This window comes from Camelus ferus, chromosome 1, assembly GCF_009834535.1.
Source record: "Camelus ferus isolate YT-003-E chromosome 1, BCGSAC_Cfer_1.0, whole genome shotgun sequence".
Classification (NCBI taxonomy): Eukaryota; Metazoa; Chordata; class Mammalia; order Artiodactyla; family Camelidae; genus Camelus; species Camelus ferus.
This window is the reverse complement of record NC_045696.1, coordinates 80,241,762-80,257,013: the sequence shown is the minus strand read 5'-3', so window position 1 is coordinate 80,257,013 and position 15,252 is coordinate 80,241,762. Positions and strand designations below refer to the sequence as shown.

Here is a 15,252-nt window from a genome sequence, read left to right as displayed (position 1 = left end):
CATTTGTTTACGTATTGCTTCGGGCTCTTCCTGCATGAAAGGAACGAGCATCACGCAGAAACTGTGGGACTGAGTGGTTGGGACAGAGACTGTGCCCAGTGCTCTCACGACTTCGTCCCTCCTCCTGCTGGGCGCACTGCACACCTCCGTGGTGCAGCTGTAACTTGATTTGCTTTTTGCCCCACAAAGCCTAGGAGATTCATCATCTGGAACTTTCCAGAAAGAGTGCTACGCCCTGCCTTAGATGCTTCATTAGATTCCTATGTTTCCTTTGTGGAAGCAAGGTGAATGCTTCTGAAATATGTTAGCCAATTTATACGCCTTAAATATCACTCATTCCAACAAAGAGACATCATTTCTTTCACTATTAATATGTCACTACTTTTCCTGATGGAAGACCAATCTCTGACCTCAGTCTGTGGGTTAGCAGAGCCCATGCTGTGGGCGTGACATGGGTAATAAAAAGTGGTAGCTCCAGGTGAAGAGGTCAAGCCCGCTAATAAGAATGCCAGAGACCACCAGTGCGTGTCGATTTGTAGTTAGAGTAACAGGACCTAGGGAATAATTTCAACTAACTAATACATTTAAAAAAAAAATCACACTCTGCCTATGATTCTCAATCTTGGCTGCATATTGAAATCATCTGGACGGTTTTAAAAACATCAGTGCCTAGGTCCCACCCCGCATCCTTTAAATTAGAAGTTCCACGGGTAGGATCAGGTTTTTGTTAAAAAGATCCCTCAGGTGACTTACGTGCGAGGGTTGAGAACCACTATTCTGTGATGAAGCCTCTGAAATAAATTACTGACATTCTAACAGGTAGTCAAGCTAATATTAGACAAGAACATAAAGGAAAAGGAAATAGATGGTATAATCAATATTAATCTTTTACATAACTTTATTAACATTTCTCAGCCAGCTGCTCTCTACTCACTCCAAGAATGTGTAAATTTACAAACAGAACTAGAGCAAGATTTGAAGAAACACAACACTTCACTTCTGACTGAACCTTACTCTTTATTGAGCGTTGATGAATTTAATCTCACTCTGGGGCTTTTCCAAGGTGAATTTTTCCCCCAAATTACCTGAACTCTTCTACTCTGGAACAGGGGCTGGTAAATGTTTTTTTTTGGAAAGGACTAGATAGTAAATATTTAAACTTCTGTTCATCTGTGATCTCTGTTGCAATGACTCAGCTCTGCCCTTGTAACACAAAGACAGCTATAGCAAAATGAAAACGAATGTGGCTGTGTACCAATAAAACTGTGTTTCCCATAAAAAAGAATATGAAAAGAAATATACGTATGTATAAATGAATCACTATGCTATACACCAGAAATTAACACAACATGGTAAATCAACTATACTTCAATCAAAAAAAATTTTTTAAAGATCAAAACCCCCCTGCATTTCCCAGAACACAAAGTGGGCCAGACTTGTGCCCAGGGCCTAGACAGCTGACCTCTTATCTAGAGCAACAGCTCTCCAAGTGTGGCCCCTGGGAGCTTGGGCCCCCACCCCAGCCCTCCTGCATCAGAAACTCGGGGGACAGGCCCAGCAAGTCCTCCAAGTGAGGCTGACGCGTGCTGAAATCCAAGAGCCACTGCTCCAGAACCATCCTTCTGCGCAGGGAAACCGCCTGCATGGCTTTTAAAAGTACACCCCTGGGCGTTCTTATGCTGTAGGTCCACCGCAGAGCCTAGGTCTCTCTGCTTTTAAGAATTCCAACAAAATTCTTAAATAAAGGGGCTCATAACAGCCCTACCCAAGCACCAAGCATGTAATGCAGGTTTTCTTCCCTCACAGCAACCCTGTGGAGGGAGACTATGTAATAACGCCCACTTTGCTCACTAAAACACTGAGGCTTAGAGAAACTATGTAAAATGTCCAAAGTCACATAGCTAGTAAGGGCAGGTCCAGGATTCTAACCTCACTCATTCTAACACCAGGGTAATCAGCTACTTAAGAAAGTGGTTTTGTTGGACTGGCTCATCTCCTTTGATTTAAGGGAAAAAAATCTACTTTATGAGAGAGCAAACATTCACTTCTGCTGTCGTCACTTCAGCTAAAACCTTCATCTATTTTCATTTCCCAGGTTCCTAGATAACTTTTCTACTCTGGACTACAACAAACATTTCCAGAGGAGAGCTCTTTAGAGTTTATAGAATTTTCCTTTGTATGTTGGTGTGACAAATGAATCCACACAATGCTCAGGTAAGCCGAGAAATACTAGCTTCTATAATTAACCCGTTTATTCTCCCAAGGGCTTCATGTTAAGAAGTAGAGTGGGGGTACTTAAATGTTCATTCTGTTTAATTCTTGATCCAGTGGTTCTCAGCCTAATGCACATTAAAGTCACCAAGAAATCTGTTGAAAAGTGTTGCTGCCTGAGCAGCATTAATTAATTAATCTGGTCTTCATCTGTTGCCCCAGTTTTGGGAAATTGTGTTGGGGATGTTGGATATTGAAGGGGACCCGTTACAGGACACCCCCCCCCACTGCCCCCAGCATTTATGCACCCCCTTCTCTTCACTCACCAAAGTCCTACTTGCTCTCTCTCCTTTCTATCATCCCCTCAGCCACAGGGGGCTGGGACTTTAATTTTCCCTAACATAGCCTCCGTCTGCCATAGAGCTCCAAGCCTCATGGCCCAGCTGCCACAGGCAGAAGGGCTGTTTTCTAAACCATAAGAGAATTTTGGAGACTTGAAACTTCCATACTTGAGTTTTCTTATGCTACTGTGAGGGGAGGGGAGAAGGTGGGGAGTGGGTAAAGGAAAGGAGAAATACTCTCTCATAGCTATTGTTTTGCTGCATAATCTTCTTTTGAATGTGAGATTCTTTTTTGTGGGGGTGGGAGATAATTAGGTTTAATTATTTATTTACTTTGATGGAGGTACTGGGGATTGAACCCAGGGTGTCCTACATGCTAAGTACGTGCTCTACCACTGAGCTATACCCTCCCCACCGAATGTCAGATTCTGAATATAAATTCCTTTGTTCTCTGGAACAAATTATAATCTCCCCATCTGCTCCCATCCTATTCCTACCCCTATTCCACCTCTACCAAGGAAATTGGAGCTATAGATACAGATACAGACATAGATATACACCCTTGGGTCAGTCCGGAGAGGTAGGGAGTAATTAACACACTCGAAGGCAGAGGAGTAAAACATCGATGTTTTCCAAAATATTAATTCCATCATGTTCTATGTCTCATGCTTACTAACCCTTTTTTACCAACTAGGAAACAGGGGCTCAGGGAAGTTAATTTGCCTGCCGAGGTCACACAGTTAATTACCCTCAGAATCAGGACCCGCCCAAGATCTCCCAGCCATTAGGAGCCATACATATACTATATAGTATATGCAGCTATATATAGGGTCCCTATATCTTGTTCAGCATTTCCTGACTATTCTAGATCCACTGAATTAGAGTTTCTGGCCGCGGGCTTAGGAATCTGCATTTTAGCAAGCACTGATCCCTTGGAACCTAAAGTTTGGGATGCCTGGTCTAGGGTGAGCCCCAGCCCCTGCTGGGTTCAGTCAGGCCCCACTCATCACCACTAAACCATCATTTCCTACCCTGGACTTCTAGATGTATGTGAACCAACTATCCACCTTTAAGAAAAGTATTTTTCAAATCCTAGTTTTGCCTCTGTCAAAATGTCAGATTTTAAAACGTAAGCTCCTTTGGGACACAGGTGAAGTGCCAAGGAAGCATTTTTTTCCGTCTTAAAAGTTTTAGATGTTATGTGAATCTGACACTTTTTAACCATACTTACAAACTCTACATCCTGGAGTGAATGAGAAAGATGAGTGACATAACTAGAAGGCGTAAGTCATAGCCAGGCAGGGAAGAGAGAAGAAATGGGAGACAGCAAAGAAAGGTAAGACTTTCAAAGAAAAGTTGTGTTAACAACTTTCTTATAGACTGGAAATAGAATTATGGTTATGATACGTGTTAAAGGCAGGAAAGACCAACAAAGCGATGTTAACTGTTCTGGAAGTCAGCATCCTTATCGTGGGGTCAACGAGAAAAATAAGATCCTGAAATATGAAGAAGAGGCCCATTGTGGCCAGGTCAGGGGAGAAGGGAAGGGGTCGAGGAGGTTAGAGGGGTTGCAGGAGGCAGGGGAGGTCCAGCCCCCTGTATCTTTTGAGGCTCCAAACGTTCCCCCAAATATGAAGAAAAGGTTAAATAGGGTTTCACAAATTATGGTATATTTTAAATAATAATTTTAGTAAATCAATGCTTTTAACATAGAAGAAAATGCTGGCTTGTATGTCTAAGTTTATATGGAGATAACATCAAACTTTCCTTTGGAGGTTCTTTGTGAATGTGAAGTCCAAGGGAAACAGCTCTCAGGGCCCTCAGAGCCCTCTCATAGGCCTGCGAAGGAGGTTGTGAATAAGATCATGGTCCTCCACTACTTAACACTCATCAAAATCTTCCTTTTGTCTTCAAACAAAGTCTCAGACCTTCATCACTCAGTCCATATTGCCTTACCTGCCCATCTAGGGAATTTCTTTAAAAGGTTCATTATTTCCCACACCTAATTTTACAGAGATTTAGCTCTGTTTGCCTTTAATTAGAAAGCAAAAACAGAAGCTGTTGCTACTGAGTGTCCTATAAAGATTTGTAAAGATTTAAAAAATTTTCTCTCTCATATAAGGATTTTATTATAAAAGCTATAATTTCCAGTGTATTTGTAATTAAGACACAGACACCTTGTATTGCTCAAGAAGATTCATCTGGCAGCAGTTTGCTGCATCAGTTTGGGCCCTGAGTTGCCTTGATGTTACCAACCCAGGTCCTTGGACTCTTTAATTAATAGAAATTATTAAGAGGCCAGGTGAGGAATTCAGGCAAGGCTTTACTGGGACTCGTGCCGCAGCATGAGGGAACAAAAACAAATAACAGATACCCCTGCTTGCTCTCCAAGTTGGGGGCAATGTGAGCTGGTCCCTTAAATGAAGTGAGGGTAGGGGTGGATCTGTGGTTGAACCTGAGGGGTGGCTTAGATGGTCTGCCCATCCCCTTGGTGGTGCTGTGTGCAGGGATCCTGCCCAGTACCCTGTTTTTGCTCCTCAGAAGTGGCAGTTGGGCTTTGATCTTTTTGTATCTTGTTGCTCATAATTTGCCCCAACTGTGCTTGCATGCAGTTATTTTTAGTCCCTTATCATTTCTTTGTATTCTGTTGCTCAGGATGACATTTGTCAAGGTGCAAACACTGCAGTAAAGGGCCCCAGATCCCAGCCAGTCTCTCACTAACACCTATGAGATTTCTAGCCTGAGTCAGCAGCATTTTGAGTGGTGGAGTGTGGGTGGGTGGGCAGAGGTGTCCAAAACCTCTATCCAATCTTATATCTGGTATAGGATGGAGGGAGGAATAAATGATTTGAGAAATACAGAAAACTTTCTGCCTCAATATAATGTAAGTAAACTAGCTAAGGGTCAGAGGCATTTACCTGGGAGTAAATCAATGTGCATTCTGTTGTTATATTGATGTCTATCTAAAATATACTGATGTATATTCATTCTTCTGACATTTTCAAGCTGTATAACCTTGACTAAGTTACATTTTGACCAAGCATTCATTTCCTTATCAATCAAGCAATAGGATTTACTAAGGGGTGTTAACTAAGAATTTCAAAATGGAGACCTGGCTGAGACTGAAAAAAAAAAATAAAGTGTTTATTTGGGGTTTGTTAGGACTGCTGCCCTGGAAACACAAATCCAAGAAACACATTAATTGTGTTCAGTTGGACCACAAAATGGGGGAGGCAGAAACCCACAAGGTTACATAATTTATTTGTCTAGAATTAGGATTAGAGCTGGCAAGAAGTAATGGTGCTTGTTAAGCAAGGAGTAGTTGGTATTCCAAATGATTACATAGTTGGGGTGGCGAGGGAAGGGCGTGGGATGCAGCTGCTAGCAGATACTGTTTTGAAAATGGCTGGTGGTGTCCTTGAGTTTGATACAGTCAAGAAAATTCAAATTCTGAGTGATGCAAGAAGGTGTCTGAAACCTCATCCACGATGGAGAACCATAGTTACTCCATTTTAATTTTTACATGATGTGTCGTTAGATCCTTAACAGTGTGATCACTTTTACTTTTTGTTCTCTCATTGCCTGATCATGCAGATGTAATGGACATTCATTTCTTTACCTGAAGGCAGTGTATCCAAGACCTCTTCTGACAAGACTTCAATAGGTATAAAACAGAAACTGTTAAACTAGCACCAGCCATTAGCTAACACTTGGGTTTTGGGGGCTTTAGGGATGGGGTGTAGGTTGATGTAGATTTCATTATTGTTCCCAATTCTTTATTTCATCCTCTATTCATGCCCTGTGCCACGTGATTTGCAGTTCTTCTCAGCATAGAATGTTTCCCTGCTTTACAGATGTTGGGCTTGGTTGTGGAACTTGGCCATTGGAATGTTAGTAGACCTAACACAAGGTGGCTTGAATTATAACTGCACAGCTGGTCTTGCTATCTTGACTACTGTCATTTCCATAAGAAGACAAGCCCTGGGTAGTCCAAGGCGGATGAGAGATATATGGAGCTGAGCTAGACTCAGTTTACATTTTGGGGTCAAGGTCAGCTGAACACAGCCTAGATCAGCTGATTCTCAGGCAACCCACAGACAAGTGAACAAGAATAAATAATTGTTGTTTTAATCCACTGAGTTTGGGACCACAGAGCATTATTGTAGCACTGGATGATTAACAGATCATAGGACTGGGCATCACTGAGAATACTTTCAGCTGCAGTGAACAGAGAATGCTGCTTAAAAGAGCTTCCAAAAAATTTCAGTTGGGGTTTCAGTGTCAAGCAACCAAAGCCAATTCAGACAAATTGAAACATAAAAAGCAACTTAGTAAAAGGCTATTGGATAGCTAGTATCTTGGTAGGGGTGGGGTTTGCTGGAAACTTAGGTTTGAAGCTGTCAAATCCAAGATCGCCAAAATCTATCCCCGCAGTCATTCTGGTAGCAATATGGCTACTACCACGACAGGATATGCACACCACAGGATATGCACATGCTACACTAGACATCAGATGCTGCTACTTGAGTCAGTGATACTGCTATTTCTGGGAACTGAACACTGGCTACTGATCAAAACCCACAGAACAAAAATGCTCAGCCTCTGCCTTAGCTCTGTGAAACTTAATGATTCACCATTAGGTTCTGATTAATGTGTGTGTTTATGCATCTCTTTGGTGGAGTCTAGAGTATGTTGTACCCTAATTTCAAAGGTGAATGAGAAGGTTCTGAAATTCTCAGCTTCTCTAGTGAGAAGTGGGTTATCCACAAAGTGGGGGACTCCTAACACAGGAAGGAGGTTAGGGAGCTAAAGCACAAGATAAATATCTACTTCAAACACCAGAAGTTATCAGCTCACCTAGCATTGTATCTAGATGTAGGGTGGCTTCCTCAGTGCTTAACCCTGGAAACCCACAGTGTTGTGCAGACAGGTTCTTTTATCCTCACACTCTTCCACAGTCTGGCTTTATGGTAAGGCTGCTCCCCTCAGAGTTATTTCTGTGGTCTGAATATTTGTGTCCCCTGCAAATTTAAATGTTGAAATCCTAGCCCCTAAATGTGACGCTATTTGAAGATACAGCCTTTGGGAGGTGATTGGGTCATGATGGTGGGGCCCTCATGAGTGAGATTAGTGCTCTTTTAAAAGAGATCTCACGGAGCTCCCTAGCCTCTTTCTCTATGTGAGGACACAGAGAGAAGTTGTGGAATCTGAACATGACAAGGGTCTGCACCAAAATGTGACCATGCTGGTGCTTTGATCTTGGACTTCCCAGCCACCAGAACTGTGCCCAGTGTGTGGTATTCTGTTATAGTACCCCAAATGGACTAAGACAGCTATGTAACAAATGCCACAGAAACTGAGGCTCATTAACCAAAATTTTAGAAACAGAGACCTCATTGAAATGTAAAGGTGTGTATTTGGGGTTTGTTAGGACTGCAGCCCAGGAGACTTAGATTCAAGAAGCACTTGAATTGCATTCCACCAGACTACAAAATGGAGGAGGCTTATTAAGGCAAAAACTGTAAGGCTGCAGTTATGAGCTGTTTATCAAGAATTATAATTAGGAAGAAGTAAGGTGTGCTTTTAAAGTAAGGATTGGTTAGGATCCTTACGGTTGCATAGTTACAAGGGGAGACCTTGAGACTAGAAGGCTGCAGCTGGCAGGTGTTGTTCTGAATATGCCTGTTGGCATCCTTGGTCTGCACAGCTCAAAGAAAGTTCAAGTTCCAGTGGCACAGAGCTGTGTCTGAGACTAGGTCCCCAGTGGCCACCTGACTTCATTTTTGTATACAATTCAGGTGATGACTATGATGACTGCATTATAATTTCAATTTGTCATCAGGCTATATCATTTTTTTTAATGGAGATACTGGGAATTGAACCCAGGACCTCATGCCTTCTAATAATTCACCATTAGGTTCTACGATTGAGCTATACCCTCCCCCAGACTATATGCTTTCTTGTTCATCTCTCAAAGTGAGAAAGACATGCTTCTCCTGCACATTCTCAATCCTTCTGCATCTCTTTTTTCAACTCTAATAAGGTTAACATATAATAAAATGTGCAGATTTTCAGTATTAGAGTTGTATTAGTCAGGGTTTTCTGGAAAAACAGAACCTATAGGATGTGCATAAATAGAGATTTATTTTAAAGAATTTACTCATGTAATTATGGAAGGAGGCTGGCAAGTCCAAAATCTGCAGGGTAGGCTGGCAGGCTGGAGACCCAGGGAAGAGCTATTGTTGCAGTTTGAGTCTGAAGGCCACTGGTGGGTAGAACGCCTTCTTGTGCGGAGAGGACGGTCTTTGCTCTATGAAGGCCTTCAACTTATTGGATGAGGCCTGCCCACATAATGGAGGGCAATCTGCTTTACTCAAAGTCCACCAATTTAAATGTTAATTTCATCCAAAAAACACTTTGACAGAAATATCTAGAACAATGTTTAACTGAATATCTGGCCAATATAGCCAAGTTGACACACAAAGGACAGTGAGTTTGGATATGAAATTGTGTGACTATCATGCCAGTCAAGATATAAACCAATGTGACGGCCTCAGAAAATTATCCTGCATCCTTTTCCAGTCACTCTTTACTCCATCTCCATGGAAACTATTTCTGAATTCTATCATTGTGCATTAATTTCCAGCTTAGGACTTTATTTAAATTGAATCATACAGTATGTATTCTTTTTTGTGTTTGGCTTGTTTTAGCCAACAAAAGGAACAAAATGTGTGTGTGTGTGTTTGTGTTAGGTGTGGGTGTGTGCATTTGTGTGTGATATAATTGGCATTAAAACAAACACACAGATTTAGATGTTCTGTTAGGTAAGTGTTGAATGACTTGTATACATCTATGTAATGCTACTCAAAACAAAACATGGAATATTTTCACTACTTTAGAAAGCTCCTTTATGCATCTTTCCAGTTAAAACTCCGCCCCACCCAAAGCTACCACTTTCTGCCCTTTTATTCTTAATATGATGTTTCTAAGATTTATCCTATTTCTCATGTGTTAGTAGTTCCCTTTTATTGATGAGTAGTATTCCATAATTTGTTTATCCATTCTCTTGTTGACAGCCCTTACAATTGTTTTCAGCTTTGGGTAACCATGAATAAAGCTGCTTTGAATGATTTTGTACAAGTCTTTTTGCACGAAAGCTTTTCCCTGGGTTAATGCCTGATAATATAACTTCTGGTCGCAGCCTATGTGTTTAACTTTTTAAGAAACTGCCAGCAGTCTTGCAAAGTGGTTACAGCATTTCTCAGTCTCGTAAGTAGTGTATGAGAGTTTCAGTTGCCCCACCCATATCCTCACCTACATTTGATATTGCCAGTTTTTACAATCATAGCTGCTCAAGTTGATGTGAAATGTCTCATTACGATTTTATCTTGCATTTCCCTAATGACTAATCATATTGATTAGTTGACTTTTGTATGTGCGTGTATGCATATATATGTGTGTGTGATATGCTATTCATTATCTTGATTACATATTCTTTCCTAAAGATTCTGCGATTGTCCTTATAACAATAAGCATTAATTAACAATGAGAAATAACTCCTGCAGTCAAGAATGGGATTAGCTTCCTCTGAGGAAGAGAACTTCATGGAACATGGAGAATATGGATGGATAAAAGAAAAAAAGTCAGAATTTCATTATGAAGAAAAAGAGAAGATATTTCATAGAGAGGAGAGATGATAGAAAAGAGTAGGGCCAAACTGGTGGTTCTCAAGCCAAGATGCACCTCAAAATCATTCTTTTAAAACACCAATTAAAATCCAGTATCTTCTGGATCCACTGGGACAGAGGTTGGGCTGTCAAGGCTCTGGGTGGCCTTGTCCCTGTTGGGGCTCTCTGCCTGAAGCTTCCATCGCAATGTTGGCGGTGCTACCTGTTTGGGGCAGCAGAGGGGGGGACCCCACCTTCATGACTCTGCTGAGTATTGCCCTAACAGGGGTCTTTTGTGGTGGCCCCCTACTTGGGGAGAGAGCTCTCTTGAACCTCGTTTAATAAAAGCACTAATTCCGTTCATGAGGATGCTGCCTTCATGACCTAAGCAGCTCCCACAGGCCCACCTCCTAATACCACGCCATTATGTATTAGGCTTCAACATATGAATGTGGGAGACACACATTGAGACCACAGCATCATGGAATATATTTAAAATGAAAATCCGTAGGTTCAAATTCAAATTCTAGTAATTCAGATTTAGTAGGTCTAGAATGAAGTCTAGGAATCTACTTTTTTTTTTTAAACAAATTTGCCAGCTGGCTCTGAGGCAGAATATTCTTAAATAAGAGGAGCCCTTATCAACCATTGACAAAATTTCCTCTACACACATATGCACCCCAGGACCCCTTGCTACTCGGGCGCTCTTCAGGACCTTCAAGTTGGACACCACTGGTGAAGGATGCATTACTGAAGGAGTATTCATAGGTCCACATGCAACACTAGAAGGGCCCCCAGGAATATGCACTTGGGACAGTGGATGGGTACAAAGTGGCAGCCACATGAGACACAAGGAAAACACTGGTCCAACTGGACACTGAAGAGGCACACAGAACTGTTCACAGGAGACATTTATGAAGCACATCAGAACATCTATGTGGGTAATGGAGGGGCAAACAGGCCCATGCAGGACATGGAAGGACCACACAGGAATGTCTCCACGAGACACTGAAATGTAGTATGTATCCACAAGGGGCTCTGAAGGGTCCCCTGTGTTCTTGTGGGACACTGAGGGAGAAAGGGGGTGAGAGAATGCCACAGAGACACTGATTAACCAGGGCTGAGGCACCAGGAAGAGAAAAATGCAACCTACAGATAAGGTTCTTGAGTTTGTGAGATCCCAAGAGGGAGAAACCTTGTTTTATGTACCATCACGTCATTAGGATCTATCACAGTGACCGATTATGTACTCAATACATAGAGTGACCAAGTAATTTATCTCCCAAACTGGGTTGCCCTTGGTCAGAAAAGGGGGTACCATTTATAACTATGCTGAAACCGAAAGCATAATCTAAGACCCATTCTGGGAAAGCTGGGAAGTACAGTTTCCCTACCAATGAATCTTGGGTAAGTAGGTGGGTGAATGAATGAGGGGAGTTCTTTTTGAGTGGGAAGAATAAATAATAACACCATCAACTGCTCTATCAAACAGGAAAAAAAGGCCTTCTTGCAGGTGACAAAGCAGGGGTGTTGAGGCTAGAAGTGCCTGAAGTCTTTTCTGTAAAGTGGCTTCTGCGGTCTTTGATGAGCACAGCACAGCGGGGGATGAGTAGAGCCCTCGGCCTGTAGCTGCAGTTGCTTATCAGATGCTGTGCTCTCAGTAAGACTTGCCTTTTTGTGATGGTTAAGAGTGGGATGTGATGGAGATGAGGGCAGGGGCTAACACAGTCCAAGGGCCAGCTCCCAGGGCTATTGCAGATAGAGGGGTGGGGCATGGCTCAGTCCTCCAGGCAGCCCTCGTGAGCTGTGCTGGGTGGGGTGAGGCCTTCCATCTCCTCCGCAGAGGGCAGAAGTTGAGATGAACTCAGAAAGGAGAGGGAATGAGGGAACAGGAAGCACAGCCTCCAGAAGGGGCCCCTTCACACTAACTGTAAAGAAACATGATGCTTGTTAATCAGAAACGGGTGTTTAAAGAGGTACAAGCAGGAAGAGTGTAAAAGAGAAAGTATCGGGACAAGAGGAAGTAGCTCTGTGCTCGCCTCCCCCAGCCCCTAGCCCTGGACGCCATGCTGTGCCTTCCATAATAAGGCTGAACCTGGCCATGCCCATGGCCCCTGACTGCAGCGGTCTCCTCTCCCCATTTGAGAGCAGAAGGGCCACAGTCTTGGAGAGGAGGAAAAGATCAGGTGGCGCTCCCTGCAAGACTGTTCAGGCGTATTTAGCCACGCATCTCAGGAGATCTCATGAGCTGTGTGCCCATGCCAGGCAGGTTAACTTCTCTGATACACATTTCTCTTCTGTAAAGGTGGGATTCTAACAGACGTGTGGCATTCAGGGTAACCCGAGGGTGCAGGTGAGATAGGAATGAAGTTTCCTCCCCTTCCTCCAGACTGTCTGCCATTAGCACTACCGCCTGGAAGACTGATGGGTTCAGTGAGTTGAACCCTGAGTGGATGATAAAAAAGGACCAGGAGGTTTACTTGATGGGAGGAGGGAGAAGGCAATTCAAGTGTAAACTCACAGGAGAACACTTTTCTAGCACTCTCCCTATTCCAGTAGAATATGCACCTCCCTGTTTTGTGCCTTGCCCCTTTGTTTTCAAGGAACCTGTGACACTTTATAGCATGTAAAATTTATTATAAGTTGGACTCCGTCATAGGAGTGTCTCCTGAATAGTCAGAGGGCATCCTATTGTCTTTGATTCCCAAAGCTGAGTTCCTAGCTCTTAGAAAGTAAGCAGTACAAAGGGATGGAAAGAGAGAGATAAAGGGACTGGCAGGAGCCCCATGCAGAGGTGTTGGTGCAGGAAGGGAGTGGGCGGGTATGGGTGCTGAGAGGGCTTCCCGGAGGAGGGGGTGCCTTGTTGGCAGACCCTGGCACTGGATAGCAGGCCTGACAGTTCAACCAGGGAAAGGGAATGTGCTGGAGAGGGTGAGGAGTTTCCATAATACATCCCATGTGATAGTCCAGCCTAAACCAGGTCCCAGGTACCACAAGTGGGCAGCGTCTCGGGCAAAGCTTGCAGAGAACCTAAGACCAGGAAGTCTGTTTTTAAGCTGTGATAAGCATATAGGTGTGGGAAAGGAGGTCTGGGGCTGGCCCAGCTTCTCAATAAGTTAGTCCCTGGCCCTTTTCTGTGTGGGAAGGCAGAACTACGCCTCGATCGCCTGCTGGACCAGCTGTGAGATGCTTGAGGGCAGAGAGCATTTGTGTCAATTTCAGCATGAAGCTGACACTTAGTAAATGTTTATAAAGTTGGCCAAATTCACCAATGCTCTTCCTATGTTTCTGTGGGTTTTTCAAACATTTCTCTTTCTCCAGGAAAGAACTGTTGGTCTTCTGGGGAGAATTACCCTGTCCCAATTTTTCTTGTCTTCACAAACATTTACAAATAGAATTTTAACTTAAAAATTGGTATTTGAACTTAAAAAGTAACCAAATTACAAGTCTTGTTTGACTTTCAAACTCACAAAGCTACAGAAACAAAAATACCAAGTCCACTGTAGACAGAGCCCCACGTACAATGTGTTCTGCCTCATTTTCAGTTAATGGACCACATCCATTGTTCTCTGAAAGAGGAAATTCCACTGTTAACTGCCAGAGAGAAAATAGGCTTCTCCTTTGCACTCAAGAGTCTGGCTAAACAATCTTTGCCTGTCTATAAAACGGCAGCCTCTGGCTGCAGGATATTTTCTCCACAGAGAAAAGTGAGGACAGAATACATTTTGAAGGGTGGTTGTATCTCGACACCTTGTTGACTGGTGCCTCAAAGGCTTTTAGGTCACTTGTACCGAACACGGAAGAAAATAGGGCTGTGTAATTGGCCAGGAAATGAAGGCACACGATCTGTTTGCACCGCCATTATCTAATGGAGGTCACTATGTCCAACTGGAACTAAGGTTAATCACTCTGTCAGACGTGCCTGTGGAGACACGGGATGAGTTGTTTTGCTTGCCTCTGAATCCAGACTGAAGTGGACCGCTGTCTCATTTACTCTGGGTTATGGTGGCGGATTTATTATAGTCCAGTAGGTTTCCCGCCTTCCCCTCCCCTCTCCTCTCCTCTCCTCAACCTGTCTCTCCCCTTTTCCCCTCTCCTCCCCCACCTTTTCCTTCCCTTTTTCCTGGACTCCACCCTGACCCAAAGGAAGGGGGATATCTGGAATCTGATGACTACATATTGAAAGTGTCTTTGTTTTCCAAAGTGCAGTGAGCTAAAAAAAAAACAAACTGAGGACTATTTCTTCATAAAATACTAACAATTCTAAGATCATTTAAAAATTCAGCAAGTGTAGATTTTATCTCTCAAGGAAGACTTCTGGTGTGTGAAAGGTCAGGCTGATTGCACCTGAATCCTCTTCAGTCTCTGCATTACTGGCATCTGTCAGTGTTTTGTCATGGCAGGGTTTTACAGCTGGTGGAGAAGTTAGCACAGGTTCATCTCTCAGAAGTGAACAAACAGCCTGTTTGATGCCTCACTGTTAGTTGAGCCTGGTCACTCTCTGGGTCAGTAAACTATTGCACTTTCAATTCCCGGAAAGTGATCTGGTGTAGTGAAGAAGGCCACGGGCTTTGTAAACAGGAGGGCCTGGGTTTGATTTAGGGCCCCATGGTCATATCCTCTGGACTTCTTTAGTTTTCTCATATGTAAAGTGGGAATAACACTAATAATTATGTCATGTTGTTAGAGCAGGCAGATAGCTAGATATAAGCAGAGAAAGGGAAACACAGACCAAATGGCAGACATTGGGCAGAAAGGAGAGACACAGGCCAAATGCAGGAAACCCTACATCATGTGAGCACCAGGGGTCCCTGGGCAGAGAAAGAAAAGCAGGAACCTCTGGGCTGATAAGTGGTCATAGTTTGGGGGTGACAAGTGGCCTAGAGGCCAACAAAGAAAGGTGGGAAAAGGCAGGAATCTCCAGTGTCTGAATGTAACTTTTTGCTCATTATGTCCTCATTTCAATAAAATTAGCCTTGCAGACTAGAAGTACCCATCATGCACCGATGCCACGACACTTCCGATCCAGACTG

At 43.2% G+C, this 15,252-nt stretch overlaps 2 long non-coding RNA genes across 3 annotated transcripts in view; one reads left to right on the top strand and one right to left on the bottom strand.

Moving 5' to 3' along the window:
• The window catches only part of LOC116665066, a 66,137-nt gene that overhangs the window by 4,075 nt on the left and 46,810 nt on the right, over positions 1–15,252 (bottom strand). The gene's annotated exons all lie outside the window — the stretch shown is intronic.
• LOC106730060 overlaps positions 1–15,252 on the top strand; it is a 24,204-nt gene extending 8,952 nt beyond the window's left edge. The window contains exons 3-5 of one of the 2 annotated variants that reach the window (XR_004321652.1): positions 2,096–2,214; positions 6,147–6,216; positions 15,194–15,252. This is a non-coding gene — a long non-coding RNA (uncharacterized LOC106730060). The remainder of the gene's footprint in view (positions 1–2,095; positions 2,215–6,146; positions 6,217–15,193) is intronic. The other variant, XR_004321653.1, reaches the window with a different exon arrangement.